Raw genomic sequence first — 22644 nt, 5'->3', positions numbered from 1 at the left:
AGGTGAATTACATTCAGCTATAGGACCTAGTGCGATATTTTCTTTTTCCTTCCCTTACTGTGCGCTTGACAAATGAAACACTATTGTCTTGAATCGGTACTTGAATGTAGATGTACACTCCTGGAAATGGAAAAAAGAACACATTGACACCGGTGTGTCAGACCCACCATACTTGCTCCGGACACTGCGAGAGGGCTGTACAAGCAATGATCACACGCACGGCACAGCGGACACACCAGGAACCGCGGTGTTGGCCGTCGAATGGCGCTAGCTGCGCAGCATTTGTGCACCGCCGCCGTCAGTGTCAGCCAGTTTGCCGTGGCATACGGAGCTCCATCGCAGTCTTTAACACTGGTAGCATGCCGCGACAGCGTGGACGTGAACCGTATGTGCAGTTGACGGACATTGAGCGAGGGCGTATAGTGGGCATGCGGGAGGCCGGGTGGACGTACCGCCGAATTGCTCAACACGTGGGGCGTGAGGTCTCCACAGTACATCGATGTTGTCGCCAGTGGTCGGCGGAAGGTGCACGTGCCCGTCGACCTGGGACCGGACCGCAGCGACGCACGGATGCACGCCAAGACCGTAGGGTCCTACGCAGTGCCGAAGGGGACCGCACCGCCACTTCCCAGCAAATTAGGGACACTGTTGCTCCTGGGGTATCGGCGAGGACCATTCGCAACCGTCTCCATGAAGCTGGGCTACGGTCCCGCACACCGTTAGGCCGTCTTGCGCTCACGCCCCAACATCGTGCAGCCCGCCTCCAGTGGTGTCGCGACAGGCGTGAATGGAGGGACGAATGGAGACGTGTCGTCTTCAGCGATGAGAGTCGCTTCTGCCTTGGTGCCAATGATGGTCGTATGCGTGTTTGGCGCCGTGCAGGTGAGCGCCACAATCAGGACTGCATACGACCGAGGCACACAGGGCCAACACCCGGCATCATGGTGTGGGGAGCGATCTCCTACACTGGCCGTACACCACTGGTGATCGTCGAGGGGACACTGAATAGTGCACGGTACATCCAAACCGTCATCGAACCCATCGTTCTACCATTCCTAGACCGGCAAGGGAACTTGCTGTTCCAACAGGACAATGCACGTCCGCATGTATCCCGTGCCACCCAACGTGCTCTAGAAGGTGTAAGTCAACTACCCTGGCCAGCAAGATCTCCGGATCTGTCCCCCATTGAGCATGTTTGGGACTGGATGAAGCGTCGTCTCACGCGGTCTGCACGTCCAGCACGAACGCTGGTCCAACTGAGGCGCCAGGTGGAAATGGCATGGCAAGCCGTTCCACAGGACTACATCCAGCATCTCTACGATCGTCTCCATGGGATAATAGCAGCCTGCATTGCTGCGAAAGGTAGATATATACTGTACTAGTGCCGACATTGTGCATGCTCTGTTGCCTGTGTCTATGTGCCTGTGGTTCTGTCAGTGTGATCATGTGATGTATCTGACCCCAGGAATGTGTCAATAAAGTTTCCCCTTCCTGGGACAATGAATTCACGGTGTTCTTATTTCAATTTCCAGGAGTGTATTTGATAGCACATTCTTCAGAAATTGAGAAGCACATTAACGTACGATATTTGGAGCTGATTATTCTACTACCAGTTCACCATTTATCATTTTAATCCACAGAGCAGTACGCTGGAATCGATTTAACAGCAATTAGCCCGGAACGGTGACAAATTACTTTTAACATGCCTTGTAGACAATGGAAATTCTTTGATGTTACAACGTTCAAAAATGGCTCTAAGCACTATGGGACTTAACTTCTGAGGTCATCAGTCCCCTAGACTTAGAACTACTTAAACCTAACTAACCTACGGACATCACACACATCCATGCCCGAGGCAGGATTCGAACCTGCGACCGTAGCAGTAGCGCAGTTCCGGACTGAAGCGCCTAGAACCGCTCGGCTACAGCGGCCGGCGATGTTACAACGTTCTCATAAAGATACCGAATATAAGTTGTTACGGTTACAGCGTTCAAACCGAGGAGTGGTTTTATGCAGCTCTCCACAGCAGTCTATCCGATGCGAGTCTATTCATCCCTGCATAATATAATGGCACAAACGTGCGTTTGAACTGGCTTATAGCGTTCAAGCATTCGCGTCCCTCTTTAATTTTTACCCTCTAAAATTCCCTTCATTACCAAACTGACGATTGCTTGACGCCGCAAGATGTATTCTATCAACTAATCCCTTCGTTTAGTCAAGTTGTGATGCAAAATTATTTTTTCCCCAATTCGATTCAATACCTCTTGATTAGTTGTTCAATCTACCCTTTTAATCTTCAGCATTCTTCTGTAGGAACAGATTACAAAAGCTTCTATTCTCTTCTTGCCTGACTGCTTGTCGTCCACTTTAATCTTCCACACAAGGCTTATACTGTATTTTAACGTATTTCTCTTTCTCACGAAAATTTTTGTTGCTATTCCCAGTCCGCATATTATACAGGATGTTCAAAAAAAAGTGCCGAATACTTTGAGAGGTGGCAGTTCTTATCAAAACAAGAAAAGCAAATCCAATAAACTTATGTCCGAAAATGCATACATTCAACACGTGTGCAGAGGAGATATTCAACGTGGCGTCCATTCATGTCGGTGGTCCCCCTCTGCCCTCCGGTGTAAAAAATTACGCATCCTTTGAAGCATAGCAGGTTGTTGTACCTGCTGGCACGCACTGATGGCGCGACCCTGTAGTGTCTGCATATCGTTGATTGGCGTGCCGTAGACCAACTCCTTCACAAGTGCTCCCATAACGAAGAGTCTAGGGGACTGAGGTCTTGGGAACGAGCAGGCCATGGTATGCCCCCCCCTCCCCCCCTCTATTTGCGAGTGGAAGAGGAAAGGAAATAGTAATGGTACAGGGTACCCTCCGCCCAGCTTGTGGAGTATGTGTACAGATGCAGAGTTTTCGGTATCGGGTATTTATTTGTAACAGGACGTCAAATTAAACACCTTTCAGCCGCCTAGTTTCCAAACTTGTTTTATTTGGCTACTAGTTTCAGAGTCTTATTATGCCATCTCCAGACCCTAGACATGTAGGAAATTCTACCTCGGTTCTGATCAAAACAGGGGCCAGCAAAAATCAACTAATACCCGTATTGCTGGCCCCAGTAGTAACCAAATAAAACAAGTTTAAAATTAGACGGCTGAAAGGTGTTTAATTTGACAGTCTGCAACGAAAAGCCGAGTCCTGCAACCACTTCTAAAAAGATGGATATACAGTTATTTGTAACATGTGCCGTTCTCAGTATTAATGTATTTCCTTAAACTCAGGATGATAAATGAAGACAAGGAGCAGAGTATTGTACTTAGCATTGTTGTTTCTACTATTACTAGAATGGGATCAACGCTGGTTGAAGAAAGATTTGCTTTGAAAAAGGAATTACCAGAAGTTGGTTGCCATTCACTCTAGAGCACCGTGGAGACAGTAGCTAATGCGTTGTGCGGCGCAAACCTGTGTTTTCTCGTGTAGAGATGAAAACGCCCGATCCAGGGGGCTGGTGGCCCACCGCCGCGCCGGCAGCAACAGGCGGCGCAGGCGGCAGCGCCCGTGGCGGAGGGCCCGCCGACTTTGTCCGGCGCGCCTTTCACGGACCGCGGCGCCAGGTGCCCACCACACTAACCTGCTCGCCCATTCACACGGCGTCACATTTCTTCTCATTCCCTGCACGTCTCCTAGCCTCTACATATTAGCACCTATTTCAGTAAGCTGTATTACGCGTGGGCTATTCGGAAAGTAAGGTCTGACCGGGCGCGCAATGGAAACCACAGTGAAAATTCGATGACGCTTTGCAAAGATGTCTCGTTTAGCGTCTCAAGTATGCCCGTCCATCGCGTCATGTCGCTCTTTTCAGTTCTGAACGCACAGTAAGCACGTAAAGACACCTAGAACAATAGTACCTCCCGCCATGTATCAGGGCCTGTTGAGGGATTTCGCCTGATGTCAATGCAGCCCACATAATATAGCTATCGTATATTTACTTCTTCCTAATAATTCTCGGCCGCGCTCTGCATGGGAAGTGAAGGTGCCCCTGCAGCCTTTTCGATGGGAAGCGTTTGATCACCCACCATACAGCCCGCAACTGGCTCCCCATGAGTTTCATCTCAGCTCACATGAACCGCTGACTATGAAGACAACATTTTGGCACTGACAACGAGTTGTGGACCAAAGTAAAGAATTGACGGAAAGCACAGGCGGCTACCCTCTACGACCAGGGTATAGGACAGTTGGTACAACGCTGCGACAAATATCTAAGTCGAAGCGGCGGCTATGTAAAGAAGTAGCTGGAAGACGTAGCTAACTGTTGTAAATAAAACATTTTTATTTTCACAGTGGTTTCCATTTCGCGACAGATCTGACTTTTCCGAATAGCCGTAGTACGTGCCAATACAACAAAGAAATAGACGTACACGGCACTTTAGGGGCTTACACGGCGTCGATAACTGCGTGCAAAATTCTTCGTGCTTCCTATGTACACATTCACGAATTTAATTCAGCAAGAATAAAACAAACACAACGTTTCTTACGGAAATATTCTGACTATTCCGTACTGCGTAAAAGTAAAGGGTGAGTCAATAAAAGCGGCTCCTACGAGTGGATATGACTGGACGTGAATGTATGCATATAATAACACCCTGTAACGTGCACACGAACTGTACGCCCGCCGCGTGATCCACAAAGGTTCAGAGCGTAGGACGGGCTGCGTCATTGTGAGCGGAGCAGCGCAAAGGGGACGATGGCACTCACAGTGGAGCAGCGGGTGTTCGTTGTGGAATGTTAACTGGCTACAAAGTCGTGGAAACGGCACGGTCAGTTGTTTGCTGAGGACTTGGAATGGAGTCGAAGTGCCAGCAGAGAGTGACATGCAACGCTTATTCCGAAAATAACGTCAGACAGAATCTGTTAAAATGGCTCTGAGCACTATGGGATTTAACATCTGAGGTCATCACTCCCCTAGAACTCAGACCTACTTAAACCTAACTAACCTAAGGACATCACACACATCCATGCCCGAGGCAGGATTCGAACCTGCGACCGTAGCGGTCGCGCGGTTTCAAACTGCAGCGCCTAGAACTGCTCGGCCACACCGGCCGGCACAGAATTTGTTTTGAAGTCAAAAAACATTCCCAAACATGCCCGCACACCACAAATGTGGTTGCAGTTCACCAGAAAATGCTTCAGAGCCCTACCAAATGAACCCGACGCTTGTCGCAAGAGACCGGCATATCACGTTGGTCAAGCGGACGAATACTTCACCTGAACCTCCACATACATCCCTACCGAGTGCCTGTTGTTCATGCACTAAAACCAGCAGATGTTCCTGAGCGCCTTCAGCTTTGTGAGTGGCTGTCCACTAAAATAGCAATTAATGGTTTGGAGATGGATCTGTTCTTTATGCCCAATCAAGCCTGGTTTCTCCTGGGTATTTATGCCAATTCACTTAGTCACAGGTTCAAGGCAGCGGAGAATCTGCGTAACTTGCACGAAACACCACTGCGTAATCAGAAGGTTGGGGGTTTGGTGTGCAGTGTCTCCACGCCGCATTGTCAGTCGCATCTTCTTTCATTAGACGCTGACTTCGGCGCGTTACAGTGCCAACATTGTGAAACCATTTGTGGCAGCACTAACGGAGGAGGAAAAGACCTACAATTACTTTCAACACGATGAAGCAACTGCTCCTACAGCCGGCGGAACCTTGGAGCACATTTACACAATCTCCACGCCAGACAGAGTTGTTTGCAAAGGTCAGTCTGGTCGCGGCCCTAGCTGGCCACCCAGGTCACCTGATCTGTCAGTGTGCGATTACTTTGTGTGGGGATAATCAAATCTAAGGTGTACCGCAATAACTCTCATAGGCTTCGAGAGCTGCAGCAGAATATTTCAGATGAAACTGCACGACTTCCAGCAGTCAAGTTCCGATCCGCCTTCAGCAGCTTGCTACCCAGGGCCAGAAAATGCTAAGAGATGAATGGTGATCACTTTCAACATCTGCTGTAGTAAGGTTAGTACGGTACTTCATTTCCTCTGTTGTGTTTCTTTATATCGTGGAACTCTGTTCTCCCCTGGAACTCTGTTCCCAGGCCACTTTTATTTGCCATACCCAGTAATTCCCCCCCAATGAACCATGGACCTTGCCGTTGGTGGGGAGGCTTGCGTGCCTCAGCGATACAGATAGCCGTACCGTAGGTGTAACCACAACGGAGGGGTATCTGTTGAGAGGCCAGACAAGCGTGTGGTTCCTGAAGAGGGGCAGCAGCCTTTTCAGTAGTTGCAAGGGCAACAGTCTGGATGATTGACTGATCTGGCCTTGTAACAATAACCAAAACGGCCTTGCTGTGCTGGTACTGCGAACGGCTGAAAGCAAGGGGAAACTACAGCCGTAATTTTTCCCAAGGGCATGCAGCTTTACTGTATGATTAAATGATGATGGCGTCCTCTTGGGTAAAATATTCCGGAGGTAAAATAGTCCCCCATTCGGATCTCCGGGCGGGGACTACTCAAGAGGATGTCGTTATCAGGAGAAAGAAAACTGGCGTTCTACGGATCGGAGCATGGAATGTCAGATCCCTTAAGCGGGCAGGTAGGTTAGAAAATGTAAAAAGGGAAATGGATAGGTTGAAGTTAGATATAGTGGGAATTAGTGAAGTTCGGTGGCAGGAGGAACAAGACTTCTGGTCAGGTGACTACAGGGTTATAAACACAAAATCAAATAGGGGTAATGCAGGAGTAGGTTTAATAATGAATAGGAAAATAGGAATGCGGGTAAGCTACTACAAACAGCGTAGTGAACGCATTATTGTGGCCAAGATAGATACGAAGCCCACACCTACTACAGTAGTACAAGTTTATATGCCAACTAGCTCTTCAGATGACGAAGAAATTGAAGAAATGTATGATGAAATAAAAGAAATTATTCAGATTGTGAAGGGAGAAGAAAATTTAATAGTCATGGGTGACTGGAATTCGAGTGTAGGAAAAGGGAGAGAAGGAAACATAGTAGGTGAATATGGATTGGGTCCAAGAAATGAAAGAGGAAGCCGCCTGGTAGAATTTTGCACAGAGCACAACATAATCATAGCTAACACTTGGTTTAAGAATCATGAAAGAAGGTTGTATACATGGAAGAACCCTGGAGATACTAAAAGGTATCAGATAGATTATATAATGGTAAGACAGAGATTTAGGAGCCACGTTTTAAATTGTAAGACATTTCCAGGGGCAGATGTAGACTCTGACCACAATCTATTGGTTATGACCTGTAGATTAAAACTGAAAAAACTGCAAAAAGGTGGGAATTTAAGGAGATGGGACCTGGATAAGCTGAAAGAACCAGAGGTTGTACAGAGTTTCAGGGAGAGCATAAGGGAACAATTGACAGGAATGGGGGAAAGAAACACAGTAGAAGAAGAATGGGTAGCTTTGAGGGATGAAGTGGCGAAGGCAGCAGAGGATCAAGTAGGTAAAAAGACGAGGGCTAGTAGAAATCCTTGGGTAACAGAAGAAATATTGAATTTAATTGATGAAAGGGGAAAATATAAAAATGCAGTAAATGAAGCAGGTAAAAAGGAATACAAACGTCTCAAAAATGAGGTCGACAGGAAGTGCAAAATGGCTAAGCAGGGATGGCTAGAGGACAAATGTAAGGATGTAGAGGCTTATCTCACTAGGGGTAAGATAGATACTGCCTACAGGAAAATTAAAGAGACCTTTGGAGATAAGAGAACGACTTGTATGAATATCAAGAGCTCAGATGGAAACCCAGTTCTAAGCAAAGAAGGGAAAGCAGAAAGGTGGAAGGAGTATATAGAGGGTCTATACAAGGGCGATGTACTTGAGGACAATATTATGGAAATGGAAGAGGATGTAGATGAAGATGAAACGGGAGATATGATACTGCGTGAAGAGTTTGACAGAGCACTGAAAGACATGAGTCGAAACAAGGCCCCCGGAGTAGACAACATTCCATTGGAACTACTGACGGCCTTGGGAGAGCCAGTCCTGACAAAACTCTACCATCCGGTGAGCAAGATGTATGAAACAGGCGAAATACCCTCAGACTTCAAGAAGAATATAATAATTCCAATCCCAAGGAAAGCAGGTGTTGACAGATGTGAAAATTACCGAACTATCAGTTTAATAAGTCACAGCTGCAAAATACTAACACGCTAACACGAATTCTTTACAGACGAATGGGAAAACTAGTAGAAGCCAACCTCGGGGAAGATCAGTTTGGATTCCGTAGAAACACTGGAACACGTGAGGCAATACTGACCTTACGACTTATCTTAGAAGAAAGATTAAGGAAAGGCAAACCTACGTTTCTAGCATTTGTAGACTTAGAGAAAGCTTTTGACAATGTTGACTGGAATACTCTCTTTCAAATTCTAAAGGTGGCAGGGGTAAAATACAGGGAGCGAAAGGCTATTTACAATTTGTACAGAAACCAGATGGCAGTTATAAGAGTCGAGGGGCATGGAAGGGAAGCAGTGGTTGGGAAGGGAGTAAGACAGGGTTGTAGCCTCTCCCCGATGTTGTTCAATCTGTATATTGAGCAAGCAGTAAAGGAAATAAAAGAAAAATTCGGAGTAGGTATTAAAATTCATGGAGAAGAAATAAAAACTTTGAGGTTCGCCGATGACATTGTAATTCTGTCAGACACAGCAAAGGACTTGGAAGAGCAGTTGAATGGAATGGACAGTGTCTTGAAAGGAGGATATAAGATGAACATCAACAAAAGCAAAACAAGGATAATGGAATGTAGTCGAATTAAGTCGGGTGATGCTGAGGGAATTAGATTAGGAAATGAGACACTTAAAGTAGTAAAGGAGTTTTGCTATTTGGGGAGCAAAATAACTGATTATGGTCAAAGTAGAGAGGATATAAAATGTAGACTGGCAATGGCAAGGAAAGCGTTTCTGAAGAAGAGAAATTTGTTAACATCGAGTATAGATTTAAGTGTTAGGAAGTCATTTCTGAAAGTATTTGTATGGAGTGTAGCCATGTATGGAAGTGAAACATGGACGATAAATAGTTTGGACAAGAAGAGAATAGAAGCTTTCGAAATGTGGTGCTACAGAAGAATGCTGAAGATTAGATGGGTAGATCACATAACTAATGAGGAAGTATTGAATAGGACTGGGGAGAAGAGAAGTTTGTGGCACAACTTGACCAGAAGAAGGGATCGGTTGGTAGGACATGTTCTGAGGCATCAAGGGACCACCAATTTAGTATTGGAGGGCAGCGTGGAGGGTAAAAATCGCAGAGGGAGAACAAGAGATCAATACACTAAGCAGATTCAGAAGGATGTAGGTTGCAGTAGGTACTGGGAGATGAAAAAGCCTGCACAGGATAGAGTAGCATGGAGAGCTGCATCAAACCAGTCTCAGGACTGAAGACCACAACAACAACAACAACAACAACCCAGTAATTCACTGCATGTCGGCGTCACGTGAAACGTTGATAGTACCGATCCTAAGGCCGTGAGACAGCTACCTCGCTAGCTCATATATGGATGCGGTTCACTGCGAAGCATCAGTAACATTACGTCCGAAGTCAGTATCTACAATAAACATGAGGCTGTTTCGCGCGTCTGCAAAGAGCAATGACGCAACGCGGTTTTGATTACATTTCTATGAACGCCTAACTGCTGCCGCTCTTCTAGGTAGCTGTGGCTGTCCTCTCAGTGTTGCTGCAGTGTTTTGCACTTCCTCCTTGAGAGCTGGTAACAACGTTGTCGGGCATCTTCTCACGCCGAACGGAGTCTAGCAGGAGCGATCTAGGGAGTATGTCTAAAGATTAGCGAAATAATCACTAAATGATAAGATTATAAACGACAAACTTCTAAAAATTTGAATACATGCTGCATTCGACACGAAGCTTCTGTCGAATTTTGCAGTGATACATCCTCTTCCTGGCGACGTTCATAGTCTTCACTATCAGTTCCGCTCTTACAAGCTATCACTCTGTCGACAAAATAAACCTGCGATAGCTGTAGATTAGGCCGACGCTGATGGAACTTTATGTGATTCTGCAATTAAATCTAGCGCCACCTCTATTTCTCTTCAGTTTGCTTCATACTTCTGTCTTTTAATAGACTAACATTTATTTCATTATATTCTGTTTGCCATTTTCTTTGTGATCATTTGAGCAAAAATGTTTCTTTCCTTTTGAATTACTCGTAAGCATTGAATCACTACTGTATTACTCAATTCATAACTATTCTTAAAAGTGGTTTATGACATTTCATCTCTACTTCTGAAAATCAGTAATCAATAAATCACGGATATCCAGATATTAACCGACAGCCACAGTTACGTCAATGCTGCTTAAATTCTACTACTTTTCAAGGGGAATCTGAGTTCATCAGAATGAACAATGAAGGCGAAAAAACACATAGCTAATTATGTCGCTTTTCATTCAGAGTACAGTTCTCAAAAATGTTCAAATGTGTGTGAAATCTTATGGGACTTAGCTGCTAAGGTCAGCAGTCCCTAAGCTTACACACTACTAAACCTAAATTATCCTAAGGACAAACACACACACACACACACACACACACACACACACCCATGCCCGAGGGAGGACTCGAACCTCCCCCGGGACCAGCCGCACAGTCCATGACTGCAGCGTCTAAGACCGCTCGGCTAATCCCGCACGGCAGAGTACAGTTCTCAGTGGTGATAATACTATACGCACAGTGTCTCCATTCCAACTACATATGGCGCCAAATGGATTCGAGAGAAAGTCGAAAGTGTACTTCAATATTTCCCATTTACAACGACATTAATTCCCCATAATACCATCTGTATTATAGATTAAGCACTCTATTACTCGACAAACGGAACACAGAACTGGCTGTAGAGAGAGACTACATACAACCAGGTTCCAGTTCAAAGTAGCGCATGGTGTTATCTCACAGTGCAAACACTAAAACTAATCGCAGAAAATACTTTCACTGACCGCCACAACGGCTTTATTGAAGATGAGAAGGACAAAGGTGTAACTGTGGTGAGCGAAGAGGTGACAGAATGCACAAGGGAAATATTACAGCTGAATATATATGGGTGGCTTGCAAATTACGACAGGAGGGGACACAAAGGAGAGCGAAGTGAAATTCAAGTGAGCTTGACGTTAAGGCTGGCAACGAAATTCCGAGAAAAAATGATGTCTCCATGACGTTTGGTTTCAAAAGCTGCCAGAATAAACTGCTTATTGTCTGCTAACGGAGCGATTTTTTTAAAATGCTACATTATTGTTTATGAAAAAATAAACATCAATACTGAAATGGCCAGTGGTTTATTTAGTCAGATTAAAATACGATTAAATGCTGTCTTCAGTGATACAGTACGAGGAGTATTTTCAAATAAAAGTGCTGGTTCTTGGAACGGTGCTTCCGTTCCCTTTATCTGAACAAGAAACACCAGTGTTACATGTTCAATACAGGCTGGCTGGCTGGTTGCGGTTACTCAAAGAATGAACAGTGTGATATACTGTAACTTCGTGAATAAAGCCCAAGTACGTCGTACTGCAATGAGGAATTCCAGCCAGAGTCAAACAACAAACTTAATCCGAGCTTACAGTGTACGTCTTTAAGCGGAGGGTAGCCAGCGTGTACATTGTAAGCATGTAGACTGAATACAGCACTGGCTTGTGGTCACTGTGTTGGAAGCACGCGCGGATAGCACGGCACCACGCCACGTGACGTGACGTGCAGTCGTGTCTCCCGTCCACTGCGGGGTGTTCGCTGCCGGCTGCGAGTATGTGGCGCCGACGGTTGTAGGAGGGACTGAACATTCTCCTGCGTCGCTGATTACGTGCACCGCAGGCACTGGAAGGATAGTGTGTGTACGCTGTTACCACCTCCCCTCCCTGTTTTACCTACCGTCAGCAGGTAATATATTCAGTCTCCGTTACAAACTATTCTTATCGCTCAAAGATAAACTGACAGTTCTCTAAATATTAGGGCTATAATGAAAGTATTAGGTTGGTGCACAAGTTCGTAGCGTCTTTGTTTTGCATGTTGGTATTCCGGTTGATATGCGTTTATTTATTGATTGTCTTTTTTTTATCTGTTGTTCACTGAGTTTACATATTGTCGTTTTGTCATTTGGAGGTAGTGAGTGGAGCTGTGGACGCTAGAAAATTAAGTGCCAAGTGGAGAAATTCGGACATTTCAGACATATTCCTCTGTTTGAGTTCAGTAGAAGGGTGACAGTTGCGGAGGCAGCCAGAAACATTTGCGACGTGTGCGGGGATAATGCCATTGGTCAGAGCACGGCAAGAAAATGGTTTCCTCGTTTTAAGGAGGATCGTTTTGACATTAGTGACTCTCCAGGTTCAGGAACACCTTCCGGTGTTTGATACAGATCGTTTAAACGCAATAATGCACGGCGATCCACGGCAGTGTACTTGCCAAGTGGCAGGTGTTATGAACTATGATCATTTCACTATCGTGCAACATTTGCATGCACTGAGGAAGGTTAAAAAATCGGATGTGTGAGTACCGCATGTTCTAATCAAAAATCACAAAAATCAGCAGGTGGCCATGTGTGCATCTCTGCTTGCTCGTTATCAATTATCTCGTGAACAACAACGACCATACCTATCCTGTATCGTTACTGGTGATGAGAAATCGTGTCTCCATACGGCAAAGAAAGGAATGGTTGACCCCAAGCAAAGCACTACAAAGTCCTTCGCGCATCCAAAAAAGATAATTTTATGCATCTGGTGGCGTACTACGAACTGCTTCCCTGAGGTGTAACCATCACTGCTAGCGTTTACTGTCAACAACAGAGACGTCTTGCAGGCGTAAAAAAGAAGAAGAGGGAGACAGCTTGAAATGATACTACTCTACGATAACGCCGCCCACAATGAGACTATATTATTGATGACTAAATTATACGTCATTTGTATCTGTTGTGTTTATAAAACTTATGGAAAAAGTTACGAACTTATGCACAAATCTAATAATTAGTAACATTTTTTAATTTTTTTTATCTTGACTTTTTGGATAAACCAAGTACAGGATCTTAATCTACCAGATTTTCTGTCACTTTTCAACACAGTCTGCATTTCACTGCGGACATTTTATCCATCATTCTGCAAATCTGAAAATACCCGTAAGACAGAACTTCGTTCTGGCTTCCCGAAGACACCGACGCACTGCTTACCGCGCATCTTCTAACAATTTGCAGCTGTGGCCTTGCATCCGTTCCGTAACACAACCAACAAGATGGCAGTCGCAGAGTGCCAAGTCTGTAGTATAGGGAGCATATGGAACAGTTTCCCATCCACATCTCTTGTCTTCTCCACAGTGACAGTAGGAGAGTGAGGATGCCTGTCATCCCGTAGCAGGACGACCTTCTTCCCAGGGCGTTCACTGCCCAATGGGCGACGGAGCTTCGAAAGTATGACGGGCAGCAATTATGGTTTGTTCGGATCGAAGAAAAATAAATCAACTCTTTCCTCGTTGCATTCCGTATAAGCAGTTCGAGGGCGACCACTACGAGGCTCATCTTGCGTAGTCGTGTTTTTATCTTTGAAATGTTTCATCCACCTCCTAATGCTGCTAACGCCGATGCAGACATCTCTACAGCTGAATTTCAGCAACCCATTTTCCATTTTTAACAAAGCATTCAATGACAGCACCATATCGAAACTAATAATGATGTGGGCCACTTTGGAAGGATTGCCTGGGGTCACAACATAGACGTTAATGAAATCAGAATACGGCAACATGCAAGATTGAGATGTTGCATTCGTTTTTGTTACATTGTTGGAATCGGAAGTTTAAGAACTGTTTTCAGTATGACCTTCGTATATAGTGTCGTCAGTTGTTTTCCTTGCTCTATGTGGATTTGGTTTTGTGCCAGTTACTAATAGAGAAGGCCCGCTACGGCTGGCTCGCCGGCCACGGAAATTTTCCACCAGTGGCACAGCGGCGCTGTGTAGGGGGAGAAGAGTAGCGCAGAGCAGGGCGGAAGTGCGGCTGCGGCTGGGCGGCCCGCTGCGTGCATTAAGTGTGGCCGCAGGGCGGCAGCGGGGGCAGAGGCAGGCACAGGCGACGCCGACGCCGGCTAGTCGGGTCGATGGCAGGCAGCGCCGCGCACCAGAGACACGTCACGCCATTCACAGGGCGCGCGGCAGGCACGCGACACCTCGCAGCACGGCGCGGCTCACAGCCACCGGACGCTCTGCCCGTGTGCACTGACGGTGCACACTGGTGCCGCACCAGGAACGAGGGCGGAGCTAGGGTGCTGGATGACAGATGTCAAACATCCCCTCCGCACGATTTCCTAAATTTTTACCCAACTTTGGAAGAATAAAGTACCATGACATGTAACGAGTTCGGAAGTGGCAAGAAAGTTACAAGCTACGGGGGCCACACACTGAAAGTCGTGGGTAACCCATTGTTAAAATTCCAATAACGTAACAAAAACGACCGCTAGAACGTAATCTACAGACCTTACACCACACGCTACCATATTCTAGGGTCATTAGCGTGTATCGTGTGACCACAAGCAGTACTTCCAAAACGGCCGACACCAATGTTTCGTTTCGGCGGCGTGCTGTCATTGAATTCCTTGTTAAAGAGGGAAAATGTGCTGTTGAAATTCAGCTGATATTTCAGCGAGCCTATCCAGACGTCTGCATGAGCGCTAGCAGTGTTAGGAGGTTGCTCAAACATTTCAAACACGGAAAAACGAGTATCAAAGATGAACCTCGAACTCCCTCCAGCGATCGGGTTAGCGCATTGACCAACACACTGAACTCGCATTCGGGAGGACGACGACTCAAACTCGCTGCCCCGCGATCCTGATTTAGATTGTATTATAGAGCCAACACATCGTAATTTCCGTCTGTAAAGGAGTCAGGCTGTCGTGTAACAATTGTAGAATGCGTTGTTTTGGTGTTAATATTCAGACCTAGATTACTGCTTTAATTTCCTACTACGTTGACGAGTTTTGTATGTCAGCAATCAATGCTGTATCATCGGTGTAGGATATGCTGTTAATCACGACTCCATTTTTTTACACATTTCTCTATACCACCAAGTGCTTCCTGAAAGTTTTGTTCAATTCCTTTTTCAAATGTGTTATATAAATCCTTCAATAATAACGGACTCCCAAACATTTCATCCACATGAAGAAATCCTTGTACTGTTCTTCTATTGCCGGCCGGAGTGGCCGTGCGGTTCTAGGCGCTATAGTCTGGAACCGCTTGACCGCTACGGTCGCAGGTTCGAATCCTGCTTCGGCCATGGATGTGTGTGATGTCCTTAGGTTGGAGAGGTTTAATTAGTTCTAAGTTCTAGGCAACTGATGACCTCAGAAGTTAAGTCGCATAGTGCTCAGAGCCATTTGAACCATTTTGTTCTTCTATTTTCAGCGAGGCCCAACCGTCACTGTCTTGGTAATACTTTGTTCCTGTTGATGTAAGTGGCACGTCATTTTCATACTATGCTCCCCTGGAAACCTCTAAAAGCTGTAATGAGAAATGTTTTTTATGTTCATTGCCAGTGGTTTTCCTTTCCTACTTGCGGACTTTTTGCCAGTTCTGGTAAGTTTCCTCAGTCGAAAATTTCAAATGTATGATGCAAAATGTTTGTTTGAACACCGCAAGTACCAGACACACACAGAGAGAGTTGGAGTTCCGGATGCACCAGTACTGTTTCTACAGTTACAGTTTCAATAGCTTACACCTTAAGGGCGCAGGCGATACTTTACAGCCCTTTGTCATTCCCAATTTTCAGATAGGACATTTCCCACAAACTGGGCTTGAGAAGCACACGTTCCAGTCTGCTCATCAACAGGTGCTTTAAAATGTGACGTGCTCACTTCCAACAACAGTAACGCGCTCTGTGACAGGGTGTCCCATTTAGCTTGGTTAACTCGTATAATGTTTTGACCACAGGAAAAATAAAAAGCGTATCAAGCAAATATTGTTTAGCTACGAAAGGGACATTAATGAGCATGACTGCCTTTCTTGTAGCTTTGTTCGCAACGAAGATATGAACAACTGTTCTACATACGACCCTATATCTTCTATTCAGTAATACACGTTCTCTCCTCAAGATTCGTTCAGAAAAGTCTCACACCGACTATCTCTGTAAACATAACGTTACTGAAAAAACGTAACACAAAACTGACTTTGACTCTCCTGTATTGGCACATCCACACATTACTATTACCCCAGTAACGTAAGTTGTCCACTTGCTGGCGTTGCAGTAAATAATCGAAACATGAGTAAGAAAACATTATTGCAATTACTGTTCCGTAATTACCGTCTCTTCGCTTGTGTGCTCATACAGACCTTCAACTGAAGAGGGCTGACTGAATGAAAGGTGCACAATTTCCTTGTGTTTCCATTTGCTTATATCAACTCCAGCAAGTGGACGAGTTATTTTGCGTCTGGACAAATAGTTATTGTTCAAGATAAATGGGACACCATACGTAGCAAGAAAATTTCGGTTGAAAAAAAGCAGAACATTCCTGCTTCAGCTCCTACAGTTCCATGAAGTTCCGTCAGACAGTAGCGTTAAGCGTAGCCTCCAAAATGGTATCTGTAACGGAGCTGCGTTGCAAGCAGAGAGCTGTCATCGCAGCATGTCTATGGAGACCTGACAATGAACAAAAGTACAGTGAGCCGTTAGGCGAGGCGTCTGTCATCACTATAACAAGGCCGCGCAAACTTCTTTGATCTCTCACTTCCCGGCTGGCCGCACACAGCTGTGACTCCTGGAATTTTGGAACGTGTGGAGACTCTCATTCGAAGTGACAGAAGGATCACAATCAAACACGACGTCTCTGTTGGTGGTGCTGACACACTCGTCCACCAGCTGGCCTACGTAAATGTGTGCGCCCGCTGGATTCCTCACCGACAAACAGAAGATAATAAAGAGCACTGAAAGAGCATCTGTGTGGAACTGTATGCGCTTTACGACGCTGATAGTGACAATTTGTTGGCGAACATCGCCACAGGCGATGAAACATAGGTTCATCACTAAGAATCGGAAACAAAGCGCAGCCACACCATCTCCCCTGCGAAGAATAAGTTCAGAGTCGCACCCTTAGCCGGAAAGTCACCAGGGCTCTGAAGGGATTATTCTGTTTGATGTCCCCCCTCATGGTGCAACGTTCAACTCTGAAGCGTATTGTACTACCCACAGATAATTGAGGAAACGACTTCAACGTGTTCGTCGCCACAAAAATGCAAATCAACTTGTTTTCCTCCATGACAACGCAAAGCTTCATCCAAGTCTGCGCACCCTAGATCAGCTCACAAAAGTTCATTGCACTGTTCTTCCTGGTCCACCCTATAGACCGAATCTCGCACCTTCCAACTTCCATCTGTTCGGCCCAATGAAGGATGCACTACGCGTGAAGCAGTACGTAGATGATGGAGGGGTTATTGATGCAGCAAGACGTTGGCTCCAACATCGACCAGTAAAGTGGTATAATGCGGGCATTGAGGCCCTCTCAGTAAGGTGGCGTAATGCAGTCGCAGTGAACGGATGTTTTGTTGAAAAGGAGAGTTTAGTAGCCAAAAGAGTAGGGAATATGGTGTATTGCAATCCTGAAAAGCATCCTGTTTCCAGAAAAAAATTGTGTTGCATTACCTGTTGAACGCCCCTTGTATTAACTGCCTGAAACAGTCGGCAGAGATTCGGGAAGGAATGTAAAAATTTTTTTTTTCGTATCCCGCAGTCAGCATAAATTCGAAACCGTAATAGAAACCTTCCCAGAGACCGCAGATAAATGGGAAGGGAAAGACGACGTGGCTGATTCCCAGCAAGCGTTATGAATTGTCTGGAGACTCTAGATTAAGTAACTATAGTCCCATCTGGCACATATCAGAGAATGGTGTTTGTAAGTGAGCCATCAGACGAGGTAAGTCGGCGCGTGGGTGGACTGAGGTGGCGAGACGGCAGGTAAGAGGCTTCGTGCAGCACAGCCAGGCGATACGAGACAGCGTCTCCTGGCTGAGTCACGCGCTAAATGCAGCGGTAATTCGTCCCAGGTGAGCAGGGCCAGACAGCGGGCGATAACGGTGGCGGGTGGCGTGAGCTAAGGAGCGCTTAATGGACTTAATTCTGGCTGCCGGCCGTCACACAGAGTGCAGCGCAACACTGTACTGCTCACATGGACATAAAACACTGTTTCTGAATTCAGAGTACAAACAGGGCACTAAAGCACTGTAAGCAGCTGAGTTGAATCCTTTTATCTTGAACTGACTTCCACAATTTTGTTGTGCTATGACTCGATGGGTAAGTGTCAGACTACACATCCAAAAGCCTGGGATTCGACCGCCATCGCTCCTACGAGTGTTTTTTGTATCACTTATGGCAAGTTTCCTTCCCGACAATGATGACTCGGAGACCCCGTTAAACTGTCGGCATTCCTGCATCTAGTTAGGGTAAGACAGTTCAAAGGCTTAAGGAAGCAAATGACGCATCAACTCCAAAGACCATGCAGTGCAAACCACTCTGGTGTTCAAAGCAACCTCCGAGTTGCGGACAGCTTCAGTTTAGGCACCGTTTCCTGTTGTCCTACATGAGACTGCCTGTTGACGCTTTTAAGTTGAACTGTTTTACTTCGTGTGAAACATTTAGGTGAAGAGTAAAAAGGGATGTGACTCAGTCTCAAACGAGTTCCCCACGCTGACAACAGTGGGTAGAGATATACCCATCAGCTTACGAACTGCTAATGCATTTGTAAGAGACTTCAAATTATTTGTAAAATATGTCTGAAGGAACAGGAAAGTGTTGTTAAGACTTCGCAGTGGTTTAGGTCACTAATCCCCTACGAGCGTGTACGTCACAACGAAGAGCGGTCTGTGTCGGTTTACTGTACATACCGCAATATTAAATTTTTACGAACCTACTCTGCTATTTTCATGCAATATCAAACGAACTCTCAACAATTAGGCAGTAGTTAAAAATGATAATTGCGATACTCGAGTTTGGTACAGTAGCGAAAATCATACACGTTTGCTAAGTATAAAGTTATCTGTTTGGCGACGCTGCAGCTTCCAATTTTAAGTGGCGCCTGTACGTCTTCCAGTGTTTCTGTGTTCATTTCTTTTCAAACGGCGTATAAGACTCGAACTCACTTAGAACATAGCACCGAATAAACAATCCTATATCCAATGACAAGAGCATCAAGCTAAATCCACTGTTCTTTCGCCGGTGATACAGAACTCCATAGGCAATGAAGAAAGAACAGTTCATCTTCACGTCACTGTTACTACCATTACATCTTTTTCTCCGAATCCTCGCCCTCGTCCTGCGCTTCGTACCAATAACTATGCGAATCTGCAGATGACCTGTACGACGGGTCGAAACCGATTAACCAAGTAAAAACATAGCATGGACCCACAAGGTGTCACTCTTCACTATAGTTACAGTGGATACAGTTCGCAGGGTCATCACATCTTCAGTTACGAAAGTTCGTTTGTTATGGTATCCAGCTAGATATCCCCGGTTCGCATAAACACCAGTAAGTGGATGACCAAGCACGTCCCGTGGTTGCAACGTGGTATCTGATACGCAATGCCTCTCCGCTCAGAATGTGCTACGTTTTATATACGCGTTACACATGGATCTTAAGTAATTCCTGGTGGCTATGTGACTTTCGGAGTACATATTGAGAATCGATGCGCGGGTCGTGTCAGATCTATATTCACCGTTACCACGAATTGACCTCTAGCTGTGTTTTATGTTTGTATAAGGGGCATTCAAATGAAACTTGGTCACTAGTGTAAAGTAACGTAACGATTTTATTAACTCAAAAATGTAGTTATACACAGTACACATACTCAAAAATAGTCGCCAAATTTGTTGGCACATTTATCCTATTGCGACACTAGCCGGTCGATTCCATGCATGAAGAAGCTAGTAGGCTGCTGTCGGATCCAGGCCTGGACTCAGTCACACGCTTCGTCGTCCGTTGCGAATCGATGTCCGCGAATAGCTTGTTTTAGAGGTCCAAACACATGAAAAACACACGGTGAAAGGTCGGGACTGTGCAATGTCGCCTCCACCGCACTGGCCGTGTGTGGGTGGGCATTATCACGCAGGAGGATAGCGCCATTGGACAATACGCCTCGGCGTTTCGACTTGATGGCTCGTCTGAGGTTGTGTAAAGTGGCTTGACGACGCTGGGCCCTGATGGTAGTTCCCCGTCCCAGGAACTCGACAAGCAGTGAGGCCTTGTGCTAAAAAAAGGACGACATCATGACCTTACCAAAACTGGTGCGCACAGCCTTTGTTTCTTTGGAGGTGGTGAAGTCGCATGTTTCCACTGCTTGCTCAAACGCTTGCTTTCCGGTTCAAAATGGTGACACTATGTTTCGTCACCTGTGACAAAACGCGACAGAAAGCCGTATTCCTCCTCATGATAACGTTGCAGATGACTCAAACACAGTGCCATTCGAGTATTGCGCTGTTCGGCGGTCAGTGGGTGGGGAACCCACTGCGCACATATTTTTCTCAAGTTCAAGTGTTGATGCATTATAGTGTGGGCGGTGCCCACGCTAATACCCAGTAACCGATGGATCTGGTCCACGGTGATTCTGCGGTTGTCCAAGACTAAAGCATTCACTTCCGCACCATTTCCGGTGTGATGCACGATGAGCCTGTCCAGGACGAGTATCGTCTTCCAGTGAATCGCGCCCCTCAAGGAATCGTTTGCGCCATTCCACAACGCTTGAACGACTCAGACTGTACTCCATGTACACAGCTTTCATCCGTCGATACATTTCACGGCCTCCAACTCCCTCCGCCGCCAAAAAGCGAATCACTCCTCGTTGTTCCTGCTTACTCGCCTGCATGCTCGGTAGTGGACGATAACTTGTTTGACCACCACCTCTTCGGCGTGAAACCATACTGGGGCTATGCAACATCAAACAGTGCGCACGCTTCAGTCTCTCTACCAATAGATGGCGCCACCATACCCGCAGTTGGTTCCACCTTACGTGTAAGGCAAAGGTAGACGCACTGACCAGGTTTCATTTGAATGAACCTCATAAAAAGTTCAAATGCGAATCCTTCATATAACTGACTAAGAATGTCCGTTCTCAAGTCAGAGGAAGAAAGGTCATAGTATCTCCAAGAGAATCCTACCGAAGGAGCAATGTTGTTCAAACCAGCCTGTGGGGAAGTGAAAGGTTTAAGTTTTCAGTTCTCGTTCCACTATGTCTACTCTTTTTAAACATAATAAATGGAATCGTTAACTGATACAATCTATTTGCTTGTGCCTCAGATTCTCTCGCATATAGTATACTACAAAAAGGGTGGCTACGATAGTGTAAAGATCTTTTTCCGTCCATAATTGTGCCGAACGGCTTTGCACAGACCTCGACTCGTTTCTTATTTTGGGATAGTCTGCTCCTTCAAGCCTATTGCATCAGTTGTCCCAGATAGATTTTCCTGTACATCAGACCCTCTTTTTATAAAATTTATTCCTGCCTCCCCTACGTTATCCCACTAGCACCTGCTGAATATCTTTGAGCACTTTCTGCCAGCCATCATATTTTTAAGCTTCTCACACATCTTTCATTTCCCGCCCACTGTATCTTCATTCGGCGCTTAATTTTCCATGTAACAATAAGAGACTCTGTAATGAGTATAACAAAATAATAATTAGTGCGTGTATCAAAGATGGAGCTGTCGACTGTTGTACATAACATATGTATTCCAAATATCTTTTACTACACATGGTGATTCAGCTGCTCCTACCTAAGGGAATTAGACAATCCGCAATGCCTTTAGAAATCAAATGCGAGATTTTCATATTCTCTTCGCTCAAACTGTTAGTCCCAAGGCAAAAACGAACAGGACATTTTAGAAGGAAATTTTATTACTCTAATTTTGTACTGGGGTACGTTTTCACTGGAGAACACGGTTTCCGATTTATTCAAAAAAAATGCGTCTGAAGGTCACTTTTGTGCGTTTCTATTCAAAAACTACGGCCTCTAGCGAAAATACAGATTGTATCAAAAAGAATCATCCGATCTGGCACGTCTATATTTCTGAAACTAATAAACATATACAATGAATTTTGTTTTTTAATGAACGGGAAACTCAGAAAGGTTTTTTCCATAAGTTTTCATATGTGTTCAATATGCTTCCTTTGAGATGCACGGCATATGTCAATGTATTCAAGTTGTTCCCACATTGCAGCCAGCATGTCCTGGGTTTCAGCTTTCACAGCTGCTCTTACGCGATGTCTCAGTTCATTCATTGTTGTTGGTAACGAAGGCCCATAAACAGACTTTTATAAATCCCCACAAGAAATAATCACATACAGCCACGTCCAGTGATCTTGGAGACCAGTAATGTAAGGCTGAATCATTTGGTCCAGTGCCACCAATCCGTCGTTCAGTAATCCTCTGATTTAAAAATTTCCGCACTCCCAGACGTCAGTATGGCGGTGCTCCATCCTCTTGGTAAATGAAGTCGTTCGAATCAGTCTGCAACTGTGGGAAAAGAAAGTTCTCAAGCATGCCGAGATATGTGCTTCCTGCACCAGTGTTCTCGGCAAAAAAGTACCATACACCTTTTTCCTATGCAACAGCACAAAACACAATAAATTATGGAGAGTCCCTCTCATGCACAACTTCATGTGGTCGTTC

This window comes from Schistocerca serialis, chromosome 2, assembly GCF_023864345.2.
Source record: "Schistocerca serialis cubense isolate TAMUIC-IGC-003099 chromosome 2, iqSchSeri2.2, whole genome shotgun sequence".
NCBI classification, from domain to species: Eukaryota; Metazoa; Arthropoda; class Insecta; order Orthoptera; family Acrididae; genus Schistocerca; species Schistocerca serialis.
Note: the sequence above shows the minus strand (reverse complement) of the source record.